Source organism: Mustelus asterias, unplaced genomic scaffold, assembly GCF_964213995.1.
Source record: "Mustelus asterias unplaced genomic scaffold, sMusAst1.hap1.1 HAP1_SCAFFOLD_50, whole genome shotgun sequence".
Taxonomy (NCBI): Eukaryota; Metazoa; Chordata; class Chondrichthyes; order Carcharhiniformes; family Triakidae; genus Mustelus; species Mustelus asterias.
Window position 1 is genome coordinate 1411160 of NW_027590123.1, and position 22906 is coordinate 1434065.

General features: G+C 42.8%; 3 non-coding genes across 3 annotated transcripts; all 3 read right to left on the reverse strand.

The window, feature by feature from the left end:
• Positions 1 to 587: 587 nt before the first annotated feature.
• trnav-aac (transfer RNA valine (anticodon AAC)) lies at positions 588 to 660 on the reverse strand. The gene has a single exon. It is a non-coding gene; the product is annotated as a tRNA-Val (tRNA).
• Positions 661 to 17017: 16357 nt separating this feature from the next.
• On the reverse strand, positions 17018 to 17091 carry trnan-guu (transfer RNA asparagine (anticodon GUU)). Its single transcript has one exon. It is a non-coding gene; the product is annotated as a tRNA-Asn (tRNA).
• A 2819-nt stretch (positions 17092 to 19910) lies between these two features.
• Positions 19911 to 19983, reverse strand: trnat-ugu (transfer RNA threonine (anticodon UGU)). Its single transcript has one exon. It is a non-coding gene; the product is annotated as a tRNA-Thr (tRNA).
• Between the last annotated feature and the right edge of the window lie 2923 nt (positions 19984 to 22906).

Consider the following 22906-nt stretch of genomic DNA (forward strand, 5'->3'; position numbering starts at 1 on the left):
ATTGACTATCGTCAGCTTTTAAACAAAGTCAACTACAATTAAATGGAGAAAAATCGAGAATTATCTGTTCGTGACATTTGAGCCTTTTCTTTTAGGGCCGTGAAACATTCAGGCGCATAAATCCCGGCCCATTAAGCAACGTCCAGTCGATCCGCACAGATACTCCATTCCCTCATCTGTCTGAGTGGCTTTTCCCGTTTCTCAGTGATGAAAAACGATTTTAAAAAAAGATTCTTCTGTGAAATGTGCGCTATTTCCTCTCGTTCACTTACAGTATCACTTGTATCTTTCTTTTTGAGCACACACTACTGTCAGATATTTCAGATGGTGATTAACCATATTAGTCTGCACCGTTAAACCCATTAAATTATGTTGCAGACTGAACGAGATGCGAATAAGTGCTCGGTGTCGAAATCGAACTTTCCTGTCAGTGCGTCAAGGAAAAGCGTTTCATAATTAACAAAACGCATTTGAGGGTGATGTCAGAGCAATGATAACATGCCTTTCATATCGAGGCTCGGCAAATGATAAGCAACAAACTGAAATCAAGCAATTTTACCTTATCCGACATGGCAAAGCTTAATGAATGTTTCCGCCCGGTTTCGAACCGGGGACTTTTCGCGTGTTAGGCGAACGTGATAACCACTACACTACAGAAACAGCTTGATGCGCTTGGAGAAAACCTGTCTGTCTGCAATGTCCAACTACGCTGTGTTGCTGCAGGTTCGGATGGTTGGACTGAGAACCCAGGGCACTAAATTTCGGAAGATAACCTTTCCTTTCAATCTGATTGCATGACGTATCCCGAACATCAAAACTTAAAAGCGTTCGTCTGGCAAATATTTAAGGGAGCAATGATTTCTACCCATTCATCATTTCATCATTCTCATCTTCCTTCCAATGATCTCAATCAATTGTACTCAGTAATAAAAGCAAATTACTGCGGATGCTGGAATCGGAAACGAAAAGGGAAAATTCTGGCAAGTCTCACAAAGACTGGCAGCATCTATAAGGTGTGAAACGACCTGGCGTTTTGTGTTGAGATGACATTTTGTAAAAGCTCATTGTGCAATTGTACTCAATATTTGTTTCAATATTTGGTATCAATGCATTATTTAACACATATGCCTTCATTATGAATTGAATATCTCTGAAATTGAACATCACTGAATTGCAAACATAACTGACCAACAAAATGAATCCAGTCACCGGGTAGTACAGATTGCAATTTTAAGATTGAACATAGTCAGTTTTTTTTAAGAAGTCAACTAGATCGAAATGGAAGAGATTTAAGAGTTATCTGCCAGTAACCCTTGCGCCTTTTTTATTATGGGCGTGAAACATTCATGCGCATAAATTCCGGCCCTTTACAGGAAAGTCTAGTAGATCCGCACTGAGTCTCGATTCCCTCATCGGTCTGAGTGGCTTCTCGTGTTTTAGTGATGAAAAACGATTTTTAAAAAGATTCTTCTGTGAAATGTGCGCCATTTCCTCTCGTTCACTTACAGTCTCACTTGTATCTGTCTTTTTGAGCACACACTACGATCAGATATTTCAGATGGTGATTAACCATATTAGTCTGCACCTCTAAACCCATTAAATTCTGTTGTAGACTGAACGAGATGCGAATAAGTGCTCGGTGTCAAAATCGAACATTCCTGTCAGTGCGTCAAAAAAAATCGTTTCTTATTTCACAGAAAGCATTTGAGGGTGATGCCAGAGCAATGATAACATGCATTTCACTTCGAGGTTCGGATAACGTTCAGCATCAAACTGAAATCAAGCAGTCTTCCCTTACCCGACATGAGAAAGCTTAATGAATGTTTTTGTCCGGTCTCGAATCGGGAAACTTTCCGCGTGTTAGGGGAACGCGACAACCACTACAATACAGAACCAGCTTGAAGCATGATAGAGCAAATCTGCCTGTCTGCAATGTTCAACTACGCTGTGTTGCTCCAATGTCTGGCAGCACCTGTAAGGAGCGAAAAGGGCGTGCGTTTCGAGTCCAGATGACACTTCATCAAAGCTCATTGTACAATTGTACTCAGTATTTGTTTCAAAATTTAGTATCAAGGCATTATATAACACATATGTCTTCATTATGAATTGAATATCTCTGAAATCGAACAAGACTGAATTGCAAAGATAACTGAACAACAGAACGAATCGAATCACCGGGTAATACAGATCGCAATTTTGAGATTGACAATCGTCAGCTTTTGAACAAAGTCAACTTCATTTAAATGGAGAAGAATCAAGAATTATCTGTTCGTGACACTTGAGCCTTTTTAATTATGGGTATGAAACATTCATGCGCATAAATTCCGGCCCTTTACAAGAAAGTCCTTTAAATTCGCACTGAGTCTCGATTCCCTCACCTGTCTGAGTGGTTTTTCCTGTTTCGTAGTGATGAAAAACGATTTGTAAAAAAAGATTATTCTGTGAAATGTGCGCATTTCCTCTCGTTCACTTACAGTATCACTTGTATCTGTCTCTTTGAGCACACACGACTATCTGATATTTCAGACGGTGATCAACCATATTAGTCTGCACCTACAAACCATTAAATTCGGGTGTCGACTGAACGAGATGCGAATATGTGCTCGGTGTCAAAACCGAACTTTCCTGTCAGTGCGTCAAAGAAAAACCGTTTCTTATTTCACAGAAAGCATTTGAGGGTGCTGTCAGAGCAATGATAACATGCCTTTAACATGGAGGTCCGGATAATGTTGCGCAACAAACCGAAATCAAGCAACTTTCCTGACACGAGAAAGCGTAATGCATGTTTCCGCTTGGCTTCGAATCGGGGACCTTCGTGTTAGGTCAACGTGATCATCACTACGCTACAGAAACCGCTTGAAACGCGGTTGAGCAAATCTGCCTGTCTGCAATGTTGAACTGCGCTGTTGTGCTGCACGTTCAAATGGTTAGACTGAGAGCCCCGTCCCCTCCCCCGCCCCGCCCCCCCCGACGCATTCACCCTCGCAACGTCCCTCCCCCACCCACCCCCCAACAATGTGTCTTGTTTCAGGAAGATAACCGCTGCTTTCAATCTGATTGCTCAATTTATCTTGAACTTCAAAACTTAGAAGCGTTCGTCCGACAAATATCTGAGGGAGCAATGATTTCTGATCATTCATTAATGCATCGCTCTCATCTTCCTTTGAATAATCTCAACCAATTGTACTCAGTAATAAAAACAATTTACCGTGGATTCTGGAATCTGAAACCAACAGAGAAAGTGCTGGAAAATCTCAAAATGTCTGGCAGCATCTGTAAGGAGTGAAAAGGGCTGACGTTTCGGTTTCAGATAGCATTCGTGAAACTCATTTTACAATTTTACTCAATATTTGTTTTAATATTTAGTATCAATGTATTATTTAATACATATGTCCTCATTATGAATTGAATATCTCTGAGATTGAATTTCACTGAATTGCAAAAATAACTGCCCAACAGTTGGAAGCGAGTCACTGGGTAATGGAGATCACAATTTTGACATTGATCATAGTCTGCTGTGAAACACAATCAACTCCATTTAAATGGAAGAGATTGAAAAGACATCTGTTAGTTGCACTTAAGCCTTTTAATTGTGGGCGTAAAACATTCATGCGCATAAATGTTGGCCATCTTTAGGAAAGTCCAATAGATCCGCACTGAGTCTCGATTTCCTCATCTGGCTGAGTGCTGTTTCCTATTTCCTTGTTATGAAGAACGATTTCCAAAAAAAAAAATGTTGTAGGAAATGTGCGCCTTTTCCTCACTTGTGTCTGTTTGAGCGCACAGATGGTGATTAACTATGTTCGTCTGCACCTTTAAACACATTAAATTCTGTTGTAGGCTGAAAGAGATGCTAATGTGTGCACACTGTCAAAATCGAAAATTTCCTGTCAGTGCGTCAAAGGAATCAGCATTTCTTATTTTACAGAAATCATTTGAGGCAGAGTTCAGAGCAAAGATAAGATGGCTGTAACATCGAGATTTGGTTGATGTTCAGCAACGATCTGAAATCATACAGATTTCCCTCACCCTACATGGGTGATGAATGTTCTGCCCGGTTCTGAAGCGGTGATCTTTCACGTGTTGGGCCAATGTGATAACCACGACACTACAGAAACAAGAGAATGCGCCACGCCGCCAATTGGCCTGACTACAATGTTGAACTACATTGTGTTGCTGCAGGTTCTCATGTTCAAATTGAGGGTCCATGTCAATTAATACAAGAACAAATCCGTTACTTTCAACCTGATATCTCAACTTGTCTTGAACTTCAAAATTAAAAAGCGTTCGTCTGGCAAATGTCTCAGGCGGCAATGATTTCTGTTCAATCATTAATACATCATTCTCATCTTCCGTCAAATAATTTCAGAGTTATATCAAATATTTGTAGTTATTCAACATTTAATTTCAATACGTTTATTTAACACAGATGTCCTCATTCTGAATTGAATATCTCTGAAATATACAACATTGTCTTGCAAACATGTCTGACCAACAAAAGAAATAGAGTCACTGGGTAATGCCCATGCCATGATGTTTATTTGAGATTGACCACATTCATCCTTTAAAGAAAATAAAATGTACTTGAATCCTCTTTGTTCTGTGCGTGAAGTATTCTGGCACCTAAATCTCGTCCATCTATCGGAAGTCCAGGAGGTCCGCACTGAATCTCGATTTCCACATTTGTCTGAGTGGTTTTAACTATTTCTTTACTGTGAAGAGCAATTTTTAAAAAGGTGCTTCTGTGAAATGCGCCTATTTCCACCAGTTCAGTTTGGCTTTCAATTGTGTCTGTCTTTATGAGCACATAATACTATTCGATATATTTCAGATGGTGATTAACTACGTCAGTCTGCACCTCTAAACCCATTAAATTAATTTGTGGACTGCACGAGTTGCGAATATGTGTATACACAATGGAATTCTTTCTTCCCTGCGTCCTCAAAGACAGCATTTCTGACTTTCCGAAATGCTTTTGAGGCCGAGATCAAAGGAAATATAACATGACCGTGACATCGGATTCGCATGAGGTTGAGCTATGAACTTACATCATGCAGACTTCGCTCATGCTTAATGACAACGATCCAACAGTGTTTCTGCCTGGTTTCGAACCGGGGACTTTTCGCGTGTAAGGCGAATGCGAGAATAACTACACTTCAGCTGACGATGCCCACGTGCAGTTTCACTTGTGTCTGTCTTTTTGAGCACACACTACCATTAGACATGTTTCAGATGGTGGTTAACTATGTTAGTCTGCACCTATTAACCCATTAAATTCTGTTGTGGACTGAACGAAATGCTAATGTGCGCATGTTGTCAAAACAGAAACATTTCTTTCCTGTCAATGCGCCAAAATATTCAGTATTTATTTTACAGGAAGCATTTGAAGCCGACGTCAAGCAAAGATAACATGAATCGAGATTCGGATAATGTTCAGCAACAAACTGAAATCATTCAGATTTCTCTCACCCGACATGAAAAATCTTAATGTATTCTTCTGCCCGGTTTCGGACCCGGGTCCTTCACAAACACTACACTACAGAAGCAAATGACAGCATATCGCCCCCAATCGGCCTGAGTACAATGCTCAACTCCACTGTGTTGCTGCAGGTTCGCATGGTTAGATTGAGAACCCATGCCACTGAATACAAGAACATACTCGTTACTTTCAACCTGTTGCATCAACTTATCTTGTAATTCCAAATTAAAAAGCGTTCCTCCACCAAATGTCTGAGGGAACTCAATGAGTTGAAGCGCAATTGTTTCAGTTCAGAGTTCAGAAAATGTTGAGTAATATCCGGCCCCAATGGTGATAGGTTCATTCCTTTCCAGCACGAAACACCCAATCAGCTCACAGCTCATTTTTCCTCCATTTCATCCAATCAGCTCCGAGTGTCTTCATTCCCCAATTCATGACGTCAGAGAGAGGAGCAGGACCAATTTGAATCTGTTCTCAGAATAACGAGCTGCACAGAAGAACAATAGAGAATAGGGAAGAGGTGATGCAATGAACCACTTGTTCCTTCATTAGGGCCTGTTCCGCCATTCAGTAAAATCATTGTTGATCTCCCTCACAGTAAGAATTCTCGCAACACCAGGTTAAAGTCCAATCAGTTTACTTGGTCGCACGAGCTTTCGGAGCACTGCTCCTTCATCAGGTGAGTGGAGAGTTGGGTTTAGAAACAGGGCAGAGAAAGACACAGACTCAATTGCAAGATAATGGTTGGAATGCGTGTCTTAACAGCGAATCGAGTCTTTACAGGTACAGACAATGCGAGTGGAGAGGGGGACAATGACAGGTTAAAGCAGTGTGAATTGGCTCAAGCCAAGCCAGTTAGTAGGATTTCGCAAGCCCAGGCCAAATGGTGGGGGTTACAAGTCGTTTGACATGAACCCAAAGTCCCGGTTGAGGCCATTGTCGTGTATGGAATTTGGCTATCAGTTTCTGCTCAGCGATTCTGCGTTGTCGTGCGTCTTGAAGGCCGCCTTGGAGAACGTTTACCCGAAGATCGGTGGTTGAATGCCCTTGACTGCTTAAGGGTTCCCCGACAGGAAGGGAATACTCTTACCGGGTGATTGTCGAGCGGTGTCCATTCATCTGTTGTCGTAGCGTCTGCATGGTCTCGGCGATGTACCATGCTTCGGGACATCCTTTCCTGCAGCGTATGAGGTAGACAACGTTGGCCGAGTTGCATGTGTATGTATCGTCTACCTGGTGGATGCTGTTCTCACGTGTGATGGTGGCACCCGTGTCGATGATCCAACACATCTTGCAGAGGTTGCCGTGGCAGGGCTGTGTGGTGTCTTGGTCACTGTTCTCTTGAAGGCTGGGTAGTTTTCTGCGAACAATTGTCTGTTTGAGGTTGCTCTTTTTTGAAGGCAAGTAGTGGGGGCGTGGAGATGGCCTTCGCGTGATATTCGTCTTCATCGATTATACGCTGAAGGCTCCAAAGAAAATGTCATAACTTCTCCACTCCGAAGAAGTAGACAGTGGTTAGCACTGCTGCTTCACAGCTCCAGGGACCTGGGTTCGATTCCCTGCTTGGGTCACTGTCTGTGTGGAGTTTGCACATTCTCCTCGTGTCTGCGTGGGTTTCCTCCGGCTGCTCCGGTTTCCTCCCACAGTCCAAAGATGTGCGTGTTAGGTTGATTGGCCATGCTAAAATTGCCCCTTAGTGTCCTGAGATGTGTAGGTTAGAGGGATTAGCAGTTAAATATGTAGGGATATGGGCGTAGGGCCTGGGTGGGATTGTGGTCGGTGCAGACACGATGGGCCGAATGGCCTCCTTCTGCACTGTAGGGTTTCTATGATTTCTATGAAGATGTCTTGGCTTCTGCACTCTGGGGACGTACTGGAGGAGGAAGGGCACTCTGACGTCCGTGTCCCGTACTTGTCTTCTGAGGAGGTCGGTGCGCTTTTTTGCTGTGGCGTGTCGGAACTGTCGATTGATGAGTCAAGTTCTTACAAGGGCGTCTGTCAAAAACGACACCACTCAGACTCCTGCGTTCAACCCGAGGTTTTGGACTTCAGCTCCAAGGACAAAAACTTGTATCAACTCTGGCAGCGGTGGGATTCGAACCCACGCCTCGAGAGAGACTGGAGCCTTAGACCGCTCGCCAGGCTACCACGCGGGAAGTCTTGATAATCATGTCCTTTCATTGTATTAATACTGAAATATATCAATATCCGTGGAGTTGGGATGGGCCATGACGACATCGTGACCGAATCAGATGATCCTGAAATGTGCAGCAAACAAAAATCATCTCCAGTCAGAAACGCAATGAGCTGCAGTGAAGGGCCGGCTCCATTTAAACTGTCATTAACCTCGTTTCGCTCCCAGAAAGGACAATATGGCTTCCTGTTGAATTTGCCCAGGGTCTTCACTTGAGAAAGGACAGGACACAAGGCGAGACTGAGATTTGTGCGTTCTGCCTGGAAATAACTGATATTTGTTCTCACGCATTGGAGGAGAGCAATAAATCTTCATTTCCTGACCTGTAATCAAAACAGCAGTGAAAGTTTCAAACTCTAACCAGCAGACCAACAGATTGCAGCGTGTTTCACAATTTGCTTTGTCCACGATCCTTTTGTTATTTTAATTTCCATGCCAGACCACTTGCACCACGAACTTCGCCTGCAAAATGGCACCTTCTGTTTCAACACCAGAGAAGTGTTCAGCCAATTACAGGAATAATTCCACGACAGTTATCGCGTCCGCCTCCCACGGCATGAAACTGGTAGAATTTTTTTCCAAATCATTTTCATTGCAGACTGAGGGAACAGTTCTATTATTCATGTATTTGCAAATTTTAATTAGTCTGATGGGGTTCCCCTGCATTTTCTAGTTGTGAAGTCAGGGGTCACTCCTTGAAAAGGGCAGAAGGTAAGGTTCGGCACAGAAAACGAGGGAGGATGTATTATTTGACACAAGGAATGATAGACAAGGCAACATTGAGTTGGTGATGGCGGAACTCGGGTATTCCAATGGTGCAAAGTCATCGTCTTCACGGCCATGGTCTCGATGGCAGGTGACAAATGTGGAAATAAGTTGTGTATTTTTTTAAAATGAGAAACCTGTCGATTATGTGACGGAAGAGGAGGAAGAGAATGGCTAAAATGACGATGATCCGCTGATTGGGAAAGTCACTGTCAGCTTCCCTGCTGGTCTAGTGGTTTGGATTCGGCACGTTCATCACTATGGACTGGATTCAATCCCCAGCCAGAGAGTAATTCGCTTGTATTACTGTGTGAACTCACACCATGAAAAAGAATTCCGCATTGAATGAAACCAGATCTGGCAGCGTCTGTGGAGTGAGAAACAAATTTAATCTTCCAGCTGGATCTTTCATCAAAGCTGGAAAACTCGGAAATGTAACAGATGGAAAACAACTGCTTGGCTATGATTCCAAAATATTGTGAGGGGCTTGAGGGGCGAAATGTTCCATCCAAAATCTCAATTATATTCTAACCCGTTGCCGGTATTACTCTGAGCAATAGTTACCTTCGACTGTTAGTGGAGCCGCTTGGTCTTAATTACTAAATTTAAGTTTCAATATCTGAATTTCTGTGGGATCAAATCCCACTACTGCCAAAAAGTGCAGCTCGTTTGTCTTTTCAGCAACTGGCATTTTGTAAGGAAGAAAACGCAGGGATGAAAGGTGCAGCGTGACCTTCTGGAACAGAATGTTCACTTTTGTTGCTGTCACTATTCAATGATTCAATGGACACATTGATACCGGTTGCAGCGATGGCCAAGCGGCATTTGAAATTATTGTTTTCTCACAGAGATTTGAATCTCACCCAGTGCGCTGCTCAGCATTCATTCCTTTCGATGACTGCAGAATTAATTATTCTTTCAATGGAATCAAAGTCTTTCAAATATTCCCATCTGTTTTTCCTGCTTCACTTCGCATTCCTTCATTTCCGGTCATCAGCTAGAATTCATCAGAACCCCAGCCAGAAATGGAAGAAAACTGAACCCAGTTGGTGACATCCTTGATCTATGGATGTTTGTGTCTCGTCAGCCCTCTGTGACTCTCGGTGTCTGTGTGTGTTCCTCTGTGGATCAATGTGATTCAGTTCCCAGAAGGGGTGAACACATTTTGTACCATCACGAATTGTGTTCACTTATTCATATACCTCAACGGCAAATGGTACAGAGAATAACAGCATGTCTGAAAGTTGCGAGAAAGATTGACTGATACAGGCTTTTTTTGACTGGCTATTGCTATTTGACTCAGTGGCCGTGTGTTACACAGCAGTGGATGATTGAAATTTTCACTGATCAACATTTAAACAGACAGTGGATTCACTCGGTGTGATGGTGCGTTCCAGTTCTATATCTACAACGACAGCATCAATTTCTCTCAGTTACTGTGAGTCCCAGATTTCTAATAGGTTGGAAATATACAGCAGCATGATCTAATATACCTCGCTTTAATTGAAATGAATATTCATCGATCGATTTGTATGACAACTTAGTGAATATCAGCAAGACTGGCAAAGTTTGGACAGTATTTCCCTGATGCAGAAGGACACAAAGTATATCAATATTGGGAACATAAGTTGAAACAGTAATAGAGGAGGTCGATTTGGCGCAGAATGCTCTCAAACCTCCTCCCTTTCAGTTGCAGCAACTTTCCTGAACAATTTTCCAACAGAAGTCCTGCGGCAGTTTAAATTCAGGGCTTTCACTGCCTGGATCCAATTCAATGCCCATTCTCGATGCTGTGCTAATTGCTCTAACTCCCAATCAGTTACTGGTTTGCAAAGAGTCATATTGGACTCGGAAACTTAATTCTATATCTTGCTCCACATTTGTTGCAAGTCCTGTTGAGAACTTTCAGCACTTTCTGCTTTTATTATATCATGAATAATAGGAGAAGAAGCAGACCACTCAGTCCATCGGGACTGTTCCGCTATTCAATACCATCTTGATTGATCTTGGGCTACAACTCAGTTTTCCCCCCATCTCCCCATATCCCTGAATTCCCCAAGAGACCAGAAACCTGTTTATCCCAACCTTAAATGTACTCGATGATGGGGCATACATAACTGTCAGGTACAGAGAACGCCAAGGATTCTCAGCCCTTTGAGTAAAGTAATTTCTCCTTGTCTTAGCCCGAAATGATCAGCCCCTTATCTGTGCCACAGTGGGTTAGATTCCCCGACCAACAGAAAAAAAAACTATCTCCCAGCCTCCATCCCATCAAACCTAATCAGAGCTGTGTAGGTTTACTGAGATCGCCTCTTATTCTTCTAAACTCCAGAGAATTTCATCACAGGACAACTCCCTCACCCCAGGGAGCAATCTGGTGAATCTTCTCTTTACCGTTTCCAATGCAAGCACGTCCCTTTTTAAAATTGACTGTCACATCTGCAGAGAATATTCAACATGTGGTCTCAACTAACCCCGTGCAACAGCAGAAACACCTCGTTATTCTTGACGAGTCTGACTAGCCTATTTTACAGTTTTTCCTTATCCACGCTGCTTTTGTTATTTTAATTTTCGCGCCAGATCACATTCACCACAAGCAAGTCTCTACCGCAAAATGGCACCTTCTGTATGCACCACAGTGATGTATTGTGTCCATTACAACAGACAACAGACATTCCACGCACAGTTATTACTTTCGCTTCCGACGGTTCAAAACTGGACAGAAACCTTTTCAAATATTGTCGTTGCAGAGTGAGGGAAAGGTTTAATAATTCAGTGTGAACGCTAAAATCTGACCGATTTACCATCCATATGTTAGCTGACATCACCATCTCTATCGTCAGCGCTTTGCAGCCTATCACTGTCTTTCTGCTACTATATTTGTTCTTGACCTGTTGCAAATGTGACCTTTCCAGCTGTGATGTAGACATGCAAACCTCACTCGGTTGATATTAGGAGATCTGCTTTTATTTTTAATAGTTTGCCGAGAGCAAAATATAATCGTTTCCTGAGCGGGAATTGAAACCAAACAACACTGGGGTCGTGCTGAACACAACCCACTGGACATCCAGGGTCACGGGTGAAATGTGTTTTTCAAATTGACTTACCATACACCTTTTAATATGTCCAGTTTGGATGGAACATGGACTGCTTCAGCTAATGATAACATCGAATGAGTTCGCTGGGACATGAAACCGAAAGTGAGGTAAAATAGTCCCACAACATGCTGAAGTGATCGGGGTATATAAAATTCTAAAAAGAATTGATAGATTGAACGTTGACGAAATGTTTCTTCTCATGGGGCAATGGAGAACAACAGGTCAAATATATAGGTTGAGAGGCGGTCGATTTAAAACTGAGATGAGGAGGAACGACTTCTCGCAGAGGGTCGTGAATTTGTGGAATGCATTTCCCCATAGCGCGGTGGAGTCTGAATCTTTAAGTGTTTTCAAGGAGGGGACAGATATATTCCTAATAATAAAAGGGATGAGGGGATATTGGAACAGATAGGGAGGTGGATTTGAGACCAGTCATGAACTGATTGCATGATGGTTCAGGCTCGAAGCACTGAATTTGCCCACTTCTGTTCCTAATTCTATTTCCTAAGTGTAACTTTCAATTTTCAAAACCCACCAACTCATCACTGTGGCTCCAATGTAATCTACGTACATTACATCCACAGGTTCCCCTTCATCCACAACACAACTGCGTCCTGTAAAGGACTTGGGAATGGCCCCATTCTGTGGTGTAATTACTTTAAAATTCTTTGTTTCCCTCAGTTAAGCTCTCCTGATTTACACCCGGCCAGAGTTCTCCCTCTTGTTATGCTGCTGGATAACACTTGTTTAAAACTTCCTACATTTCTTACCATGCCCCGTAGTAAACAAAGATTATGGAGCTAAAATATGAGATTTGTTTTCCTATGTACACAAGCTGTCTGACTTCCTGAGTTTTTCCAGCATTTTCACCTTTCACTGCAGAAATCTGTGCAGCTTTGAATGGCAATGGAAATATTTTCATTGCACAACTTCCCCAGCCGAAGGGTATGATTCGGGCTGAGGATGTTAACATCATCAACTTGCGAGATATCCCGGGTTCAAAGGCCGAGCGAGAGCTCTCATTCAGCTGTCATTTCGTATTGGACAATTCAAAGGTTTTGTAAATGTATTTGCAGTGCAAGCGGTGGGATTGGTTTACGTGGGATATGGTTTGAGAACCTGAGCACACAGTGCAGGCAATCTATCAACACAACACTCACACAATTAAATCAAGACATTAAAAGGTGAATATACTTGTGGCCACTCACTTGATCTCTGGTCACCAGTTTAAAGGACCCCATGTTTGTTGGTTCAGGCAGCTGGCTGTGTGTATATTGTTATTCATTCATGAGTTGTGGATGTGTACCCCACTCGCTATTCCTGTTTTTCATTGTCTCTATATATCTCCCTCAGAATCTGTCAGTGTCTCTGACTGTGTTTTTATTACGTTGACCGATTTTGATCCTTGCTGTCTTCATTCATTCGCTGTCTCTGTGCATCCGAGCTTCACTGAATTGATTTCTGCGTTTCTCCTGGTAGCAGAGATTCAGTGGGATGAGTCTGTTCGCTCTGGAGTTTAGAATAATCAGAGGTGATCTTATTGAAAAGTCTGAAACTGGGAAACAGTTTGACAGTGTACATGCTGAGAGGCTGTTCCCCCCAACCCTGGCTAGTTTATGATGAACAAAAAAAAAGGTGAATTGTTTAAGAGGATTTTGGAATGTTTGGGAGAGGCGAAGCTGAGCATTGCAAGATGTGAATGATGTAATTGATGATTGAGAGGAAGGGATAGGAACCTTGAGGATTCTGTAGGTCGATTCATTGTAAACTTTGAAGTCAGAGCAAGCATCGACACCAGTTGGAAAAACAATTTTTGTCTCCATACATTTTAGGTTATGGAAACCAACCTGATCCATGTGCTTGGCGAGCTCAGTCGGTAGAGCATATGACTCTTAATGACAGGACTGTGGGTTCGAGCCTCACGTTGGGCGTCATTTTCCCCATTCTTGGGTGAATTCCCGATCTTCGTTCCTCCAGAAGTGTCACCGCTCAAACTGAGTCTTTCTCCTTTCGACGTTGTTTATCTCACAGTTGTGGGTTTGTGACTGAAAACTGCCTCCTGTTCACTGGAAGGCGGGGAGTTTAGCGCTGAACTCAGCGAGAGGTTTTGTTCTCATTTATTGTGAGATTCAAAACCAGATCGGAGCGATTGTGTCAGTGGGAACAATAATCATCTCCATTGTAATTCAATCACTCCAGCCTTCCATCCTATCAAAATACTGTTTGTTCTTCCCTCCTCTCCCTCTCTATTTTCCTTGACTCTGTAATTGTTTGTAAACCATTAAATCACCAATTTCTTCCAGTTAGGGTCAAAGATCAGCAACCTGAATCATTCACTCTCTTTCCCTCTCCACAGAAGCTGTTGAAGCTGATGCGTGCTTCTAAGATTTTCTGTTTTGAGGTGGGATTTGCAGCAACTACAATACCTTATTTGGGATCACAGTGGATCACTTTTCTCTGACTGAATCTTACCTGTTTGAACAGTTAAAGGGCTGCGGTTTTAAATAATGAGACACCAGAATATGTCACCCTATTTGACATGAAATGAAACAAAATGAGAATTAATCATTTCATAAAATGCTGCGAATGCAATATATATTTCATTGTCAATGCCAGCATTTGTTATTCACCCCTATTTCCCACTGAACTGAGTATTTTGCTGGGCCATTTCAGAGGGCAGTTAAGAGTCAATCACATTGCCTTGGGTTTGGAGTCCAATGGATACCAGAAAGGTGAAGGATGGCAGATTCCCTTCTGCAAAAGGTCCAGATGAGTTTTCATGACAATCAGAAAACAAGCTTCATTAATGAGACGAGCTTTCACTTCCGTTTCAGTTCTAGATTGTGGTGGGATCGGGACCTGTGAGCCTGGGTCACAGGACCCATACTCCACTGATTTTACCACTACGTCACCATCATCCCCGAAGGGTATAAGTGTAAATCCTTCACATGGAACAAACCGCTTAATTTCACATTGAAAAAATAAGATTTAAAGCAGTGTACTGTGGAAATCAGTGTCAGCGACTCAGGATACCGGGGAATTGATGAGATATCGATTGCGTTCATTCAAAGACAGAAAAATGTGGTGAATGCTCAGTGTGAGTGATGAAGGAGCTGCGCGCCGAAAGCTAGAGATTCCAAATAAATCTGTTGCACTTTTAGCTGGTGAGAATTCTTACCGGGCACTGAAGGGCATTTGATTTACAATTCGCAAAAAGATGATTTTTATAAAATTAACAGCTTTCAGCAAATCGCACCGCAATCACATTGCAGACGGTGCAGTGAGTTACTCTCCTGGCCTCATTGCATCAGCTCCAGAGGACGATTGCTCAAGAACACAAAAAGCTCAGCGATAAAGAGGTCGACGGCTTCATTCATCAGCGATTGACCGAGAGCACGATACCTTTCTCCTAAACCACACGCACACATGCATGCACGCACACACCCACGCACGCACACTTGCTCAATAATGCTCCGGCCACCTCATTTTCCTTGTTGGTCTAGTCGTTAGAATTCGCCGCCTTCAGTGCCATCGTCTGGGTTCAATTCCCGGTCAGGGAATGATGATTCATTGCTCTCGTGCACCACATGAATTAAGGAGAGTGGGTATTACTTCCTGATCCAAAACGGGAGCGATACTTGTGGCAGGTTGAACAGCAGGGAGGAAAAACCTGCCCCAATCCACAATCCTGTCAATTACCCACAACAATTAATATTTACATTAAGAAGTCTCACAACACCGGATCGATTTGGAATCAAGAGCTTTTGGGGCGCTAATAAAATGAAGCAAATTTATTTTATCGGAACAATTGAACGAGTTGGACTATAACATGATGCTGTGAGTCTTCTTATTGTGCCCATCCCAGTCCAACGTCCGTATCTCGACATCATATTTACATTGCAATTGCTGGCACCCCCTGTCAAAATGAGTGAGCTACCTTCTGCTGCATTAAATTTCACTGTAGCTCACCACATTCAAAGAGTAATGTTTGTTATAAACCTTATTGTAGTAAATCTGTTGAAACGATTCAGCTTATCACAGCTCCGCTTTCATCACACTGGAAGCAAATGTGAAAATATGAACAACTTCAAAGCTGAACAACGTGCACAAGATTGGAAGGTGAGTGCAACCGTGAGTAATTGGCACTGTGCATATTCCTGTATTCAGTTTCTGGGAGAATCAGGAAGATGAAATTCTGGTGGTCCAGTGGTTAGGATTCATAGAACATAGAACATAGAACATTACAGCGCAGAACAGGCCCTTCGGCCCACGATGTTGCACCGACCAGTTAAAAAAAAAAACGTTTTCAGAGTCATAGATCGGCTTCGATATGCTAAGATTTAAAGTTTTTCATAATCCGTTCAACAAACCTGAATTGCTTCCTGATCGAAAACAGCTCTGTCAGAAGCAGTGCAGTTAGATCTATAATTCTGTGTCTGAATTGGAAATGTCACACGGGCAACAGTTTAAGAATAAACACAGATAGTGAACGGCCGTGATAGGCTGCAAAGCGCTGCCAATAGAGATGGGGATACAAATCTGTATGACAATGGGGTAGATTTTATCGATTAGGTTGACACAAATATCTCCTCGACCTGGATCCAAATCTCAGCCAAATCACAAGAAAACATCTCGCTAACTTAAACACGAAGCTCTCCGACTTCACTCAGAAACCAGTAACTCTGAGACAAAGCGGGATGCAGTCTGACCACTCGATCCCCCTCCACACTTAATAAGAATATGCTGGATCCCGTGAACCAGCTTGCGACTGAGGGGGTGTAGCTCAGCGGTAGCGCATTTGACTGTAGATCAAGAGGTCCTCTGTTCAAATCCGAATGCACTCTTCCTTGTCAAGCTGATCCTTTTTTTTTCAATTGGAACTGTCTTCCATTGGCTGCACAGCGCGTTGTGACGTCCAGCAACCGGGAAAGGCGCGACATAAATACAAGTCGGTCTTTCATTAATTATCTTTAATCCCAATCCTTTGGTTACTGACCCTCGTCAGTGGAAACAGTGTGTCCCTATCTGCTCTATCAAACAGCCCTTTTCCATGTGCACTATCTGCTCTAAATCTCAGGACTTTGCAATTATAAAAACAGCATTCTGGTGAAAGTTTAACTCAGTCCTCATTCCACTGATCTTTGCCGACTTGCTGTGTATTTTCCTTATTGAACACATTTCAGGTTGCGACAGACGGATTCCTGAGAAATCTGAGAAAGAAGGGGAGTGTTCAGGAAAATGGAAACCCAAGATAAAACATGGGTTAAAGTTTCGAGTTCAGTTATTGAGTTTAATAATATTTGAAATATATAAATTGTTACAAATAAGATGTTGGAGATAAATGTTCAATAAACTAACGTCGGCTAACAGTAGAGGCAGAAACACACGATAAGTTTTTTTTTAGTGTTGCCCAAGGACTCAGTGACACTCAAAAACCGAGAGACAATGAAAGCAGATGGAGAGAAAAAAAAGTGAAAGCCCCGTCCCTAGATGGTCTCGAACCATCAACTTTTCGGTTAACAGCCGAACGCGCTAACCAATTGCGCCACAGACACTGACGAAAATGAAGCTTACATGGCATCCTAAATCAGGGTGACAGCGTGTTGGCTGCAAGTTAGACGCCAATTCAATTTTCACCAAACCTGACACAGAAAGACCAAATGATGGCATCGTTTACAAATCTAAACATGTATATTTTATTATTTTACCCCACAGTGTTGTTGTGGTGTAATGGTTCATCCCTTCTAACATGGAAAACAGCCATTTGATAGAGCAGGGAGGGACAGACTGTTCCCACTGACTGGGCTCAGTAACAGAGGACGAGGATTGAAGATCATGAAATATTTGCATTTATATAGAACCTATCCCGACCAGCGGACGTCACAAAGCACTTTCCAGTCAATGAAGGGCAGTACCTTAATTAACATGTTTTACTTGTTTCCTTAAAGTTCTTGGTTATTTGAATAAAATAGCTTCTTATGGCTGATCTTGGGGTACAACTCAGTTTTTCACCAGCTCCCCATATCCCTGAATTCCCCGAGAGGCCAGAAACCTGTCTATCCCAACCTTAAATGTATTCGATGATGGAGCTTCCATAACTGTCTGGCATAGGGAATTTCAAAGATTCACAACCATTTCAGTGAAGTAATTTCGCCTTATCTTAGGCCGAAATGATCAGCCCATTTTCCTGAGACTGTACTGCCGTGGGTTAGATTTCCCGACAAGCAGAAGAAATCTCTCAGCCTCCACCCTGTCAAACCCAATCAGACTTGTGTAGGTTTAATGAAATCGCCTCTCATTCCTCCAAACTCCAGAGACTTTCAGCCCAATTCACTCAGCCTCTCATCATACGACAACTCCCTCATCCCAGGGATAAATCTCCGGGCCCAGATGGGCTACATCCTAGAGTTCTAAAGGAGATAGCTGAAGAAATAGTGGAGGCGTTAGTTATGATCTTTCAAAAGTCACTGGAGTCAGGGAAAGTCCCAGAGGATTGGAAAATCGCTGTTGTAACCCCACTGTTCAAGAAGGGAACAAGAAAAAAGATGGAAAATTATAGGCCAATTAGCCTAACCTCAGTTGTTGGCAAAATTCTAGAATCCATCGTTAAGGATGAGATTTCTAAATTCTTGGAAGTGCAGGGTCGGATTAAGACAAGTCAGCATGGATTTAGTAAGGGGAGGTCGTGCCTGACAAACCTGTTAGAGTTCTTTGAAGAGATAACAAATAGGTTAGACCAAGGAGAGCCAATGGATGTTATCTATCTTGACTTCCAAAAGGCCTTTGACAAGGTGCCTCACGGGAGACTGCTGAGTAAAATAAGGGCCCATGGTATTCGAGGCAAGGTACTAACATGGATTGACGATTGGCTGTCAGACAGAAGGCAGAGAGTTGGGATAAAAGGTTCTTTCTCAGAATGGCAACCGGTGACAAGTGGTGTCCCGCAGGGTTCAGTGTTGGGGCCACAGCTGTTCTCTTTATATATTAACGATCTAGATGACGGGACTGGGAGCATTCTGGCCAAGTTTGCCGATGATACAAAGATAGGTGGAGGGGCAGGTAGTATTGAGGAGGTGGGGAGGCTGCAGAAAGATTTAGACAGTTTAGGAGAGTGGTCCAAGAAGTGGCTGATGAAATTCAACGTGGGCAAGTGCGAGGTCGTACACTTTGGAAAAAAGAATAGAGGCATGGACTATTTTCTAAACGGTGACAAAATTCATAATGCTAAAGTGCAAAGGGACTTGGGAGTCCTAGTCCAGGATTCTCTAAAGGTAAACTTGCAGGTTGAGTCCGTAATTAAGAAAGCAAATGTAATGTCATTTATCTCAAGAGGCTTGGAATACAAAAGCAGGGATGTACTTCTGAGGCTTTATAAAGCACTGGTTAGGCCCCATTTGGAGTACTGTGAGCAATTTTGGGCCCCACACCTCAGGAAGGACATACTGGCACTGGAGCGGGTCCAGCGGAGATTCACACGGATGATCCCAGGAATGGTAGGCCTGACATACGATGAACGTCTGAGGATCATGGGATTATATTCATTGGAGTTTAGGAGGTTGAGGGGAGATCTGATAGAAACTTACAAGATAATGAACGGCTTAGATAGGATGGACGTAGGGAAGTTGTTTCCATTAACAGGGGAGACTAGGACGCGGGGGCACAGCCTTAGAATAAAATGGAGTCACTTTAGAACAGAGATGAGGAGAAATTTCTTCAGCCAGAGAGTGGTGGGTCTGTGGAATTCATTGCCACAGAGGGCTGTGGAGGCCGAGACGTTGAGCGTCTTCAAGACAGAAATTGATAAATTCTTGATTTCTCGAGGAATTAAGGGCTATGGGGAGAGAGCGGGTAAATGGAGTTGAAATCAACCATGATTGAATGGTGGAGTGGACTCGATGGGCCGAATGGCCTTACTTCCGCTCCTATGTCTTATGGTCTTATCATCTGCTGAACCCTATCTGCACCGTTTCCAATGCAAATAAACCCTTTATTAAATGTGAATATCATATCTGCACAGAATATTCAACATGTGGTCTCAACAAAACTCTGTGCAACTGCAGCAACACCTCGTTATACTTGGACTCCAGTCTGCCGTCAATAAAGACTAAAATGCAAGTTTCCTTCCAATCATTGCCTGCACCTCCATGCCAGCTTTATGCATTCCTTGTACAAATGCATCTATTCTATTCTCAAAATCGACACGAACCTATTTTAGCTCTTCAAATATGTCCTGCTCTTTCGATTTTTTTACGAAGAAGGACATATCTTTTCGCTTTCCAAAATCACACCCGATCTGAACCTCGACTTATCTCTTGTTTGACTTTTAGACTCTCTTCCCTTTTCCTACAGCTTCTATCAGCTAAACTTTGCCCGTAGGCTCCAGCGAGAATTGAACTCGCGACCCCTGGTTGACAAGACCAGTGCTCTAACCACTGAGCTATGGAGCCAAACGCTGCAAGGAGCTGCCACTAAGTGCAGCATTATCCGTGGATTGAGGACCAGGATGGGGTTTGAGGACGGAGATTTTTGATGAATGTGGAAATGTCTGAGGTGGAGAGCCGGAAGTTAAAAGACAGAAGTTGAAAGTGACATGATTTGACATGTGTATTGTGTATGTACTTGACATGTATGTTGTGTGTGACATGTGGTTCTTCTTCAGAGTTTATCGTTAATGTTACATCTCTGATTTTTCCAGCTCTGATACAAGTTCATCCAGCTGGAAGATTTAGCTTGTTGTTCCCTTCACGGACGCTGTTTTTATTGAATGAAGAAATGAACAAAAATTTATTCACTCCGAGACTGGGAATCGAAACCGCGTCACGGCGCCGACGCTGATCACTGGACCCTCAGTGACGCTGATGTGACAAATATGGAGTGAGTTGATCATCTCTGCACCCATTGCTTCATTTCCAATAACTTTCAATTTAAAAAAAGTCACAATGAGGAATGACGGGAAGCGCACATGATAGGATTTGAACCTCAGTTAGAAAATCCCAATCCATCCCCTGGGCCGGGACTGCAGTCTCAATGTTTGCAATCCTGCTGTTTATTTCGACAGACGGCCATTCAACCGGTGTTCCCGTTTGTATTCTCCATCGGAGCAGCTCCACTCCTCCCAGCTTTGACAAAGGGTCATCTGGTCTCGAAATGTCAGCTTTCTTCACTCCTTACAGATGCTGCCAGACCTGGTGAGATTTTCCAGCATTTTCTCTTTTTGTTTCCGATTCCAGAATCCACGATAATTTGCTCCAGTCCTTCCACACTCGTTCCTTTACCTCAACACCTGTTTACATTGCTCTGTCGCTCCTCTTTCTTCATGCCAAAAACGACACGGCACAAACTCTTGCATTCAATCTGAAATGCTGGACTTCAACTGCAGGGACCAAAACTCAAACCCATTCTGGCAGTGGCTGCAGTCGAACACAACAACTCCGTAGAGACTGGACCTTCAGCCACTGGCTTAGATTACTCAGCTACGTTACCACGTAAGCAGCTGTGTCCGTAACTTGTATCGTTATTGAAATTAGCAGCAATGGAGCTGCGACAGTCCATCAGTCGGCTTGAGCCTGCTCCTTTACTGAATCAATTGATCCTGAACTCTGTAACAAGCAGGAATCACATCCAGTCAGAAACAGAATGAGCTGCAGTGAAGGACCAGCATCATTTAAACTGCCCTTAACCTTGTCTGGTTCCCACTATCCTGCCAGAAATGACAAGAAAAAACCTCCTGTTGAATTTGCTCAGTCTTCACTTCAGGACATGAGGCGAGATTGTGTTTTATATGTTCCACAAGGCAATAACTGACATTTGTTTTTACGGTTTGGATGAGAGCAACAAATGTCCATTACCTGACCACCAATCCAAACAGCAGTGAAAGTGTCAAACTCTGACTACCAGACCAGCTGCTTTTCGCCTGTTTTACAACTTGCTTTACACACACTGCATGTATTGCTTTATTTTTCGCGCCAGGCCAGACTACATTCACCACAAGCAAGTCTCTGTTGCAATATGGCACCTTCTGTTTCCATCCCAGTGAAACATTCAATCAGTGACAACATACAACAGACATTCCACTTACAGTTATTAATTCCACTTTCGACTGTTTGAAACGAGAGAGAACCTTTTCCAAATATTTTCGTCGCAGAGTGAGGGGAAAGGTGAATAATTCAGTGTGAACGCCAAAATCTGACCTTTTTACCATCCAAATGTTACCTTCCATCACCATCTCAATTGTCAGCGCTTTGCAGCCTACCACTATCTTTCTGCTACTGTGTTTGTTCTTGACTGTTGCACATGTGACATTTCCAGCTGTGATGTAGACTTGCAAAACTCACTCGGCTGATATTAGTAGATCTGCTTTCGATCAGATAGTCAATCAGGTTATTTTTTAATAGTTTGCTGAGACCTATAAATGATCGTTTCCTGAGCGGGAATTGAAAACAAACAACACTGGGGAGTACTGGACTCCCAGGGTCACGGGTGAACTGTGTTTTTCAAAATGACTTACCATATATCCCTTAATGTGCCCAGTTTGGGTGGAACATAAGGGACTGCTTCATCTAATGACAACACCAATTGTGCTTGCTGGGACATGAAATCGACAGTGAGGTGAAATAGTCCCACAATATGCTGAAGTGATCGTGGTATATAAAATTCTAAATAGGATTGAAGAATGTAAAATCTTTTTTCTTATGCGCAATCGGGAACACCATGTCAAATGTATAGGTTGAGAGGTGGTAGATTTAAAACTGAGATGAGGAGGAACTGCTTCTCACTGAGGGTCATGAATTTGTGGAATGCATTGCCCCATAGCACGGTTGAGTCTGAATCATTAAATGATTTCAAGAAAGAGACAGATTTATTCCTGATAAGTCAAGGGATGAGGGGATATTGGAACAGGTAGGGAGGTGGATTTGAGAACAGGGAGAGATCAATCATGAACTGATTGCATGGCGGTTCAGGCTCGAAGGGGTGAATTTGCCCACTTCTGCTCCTAATTCTATGTTCCTAAGTGTAACTTTCAATTTTCAAAACCCACCAACTCATCACTGTGGCTCCAATGTAATCTACGTACATTACATCCACAGGTTCCCCTTCATCCTCACCACAACTGCGTCCTGTAAGGGACTGAGGAATGGCCCCATTCTGTGGTTTAATTACTTTAAATTTCTTTGTTTCCCTCATTTAATCTCTCCTGATTTACACCCGCAAGAGGCCACAAACCTTCTTGTTATGCTGCTGGATAACACTTGTTTAAAACTGCTTACATTTCTAGAAATTCCCAGTTCTTCCCAATGAAAGGTTATGGTGCTAAAATATAAGATGTGTTTTCCTGTGCACACAAGCTGTCTGGCTTTCTGAGTTTTTCCA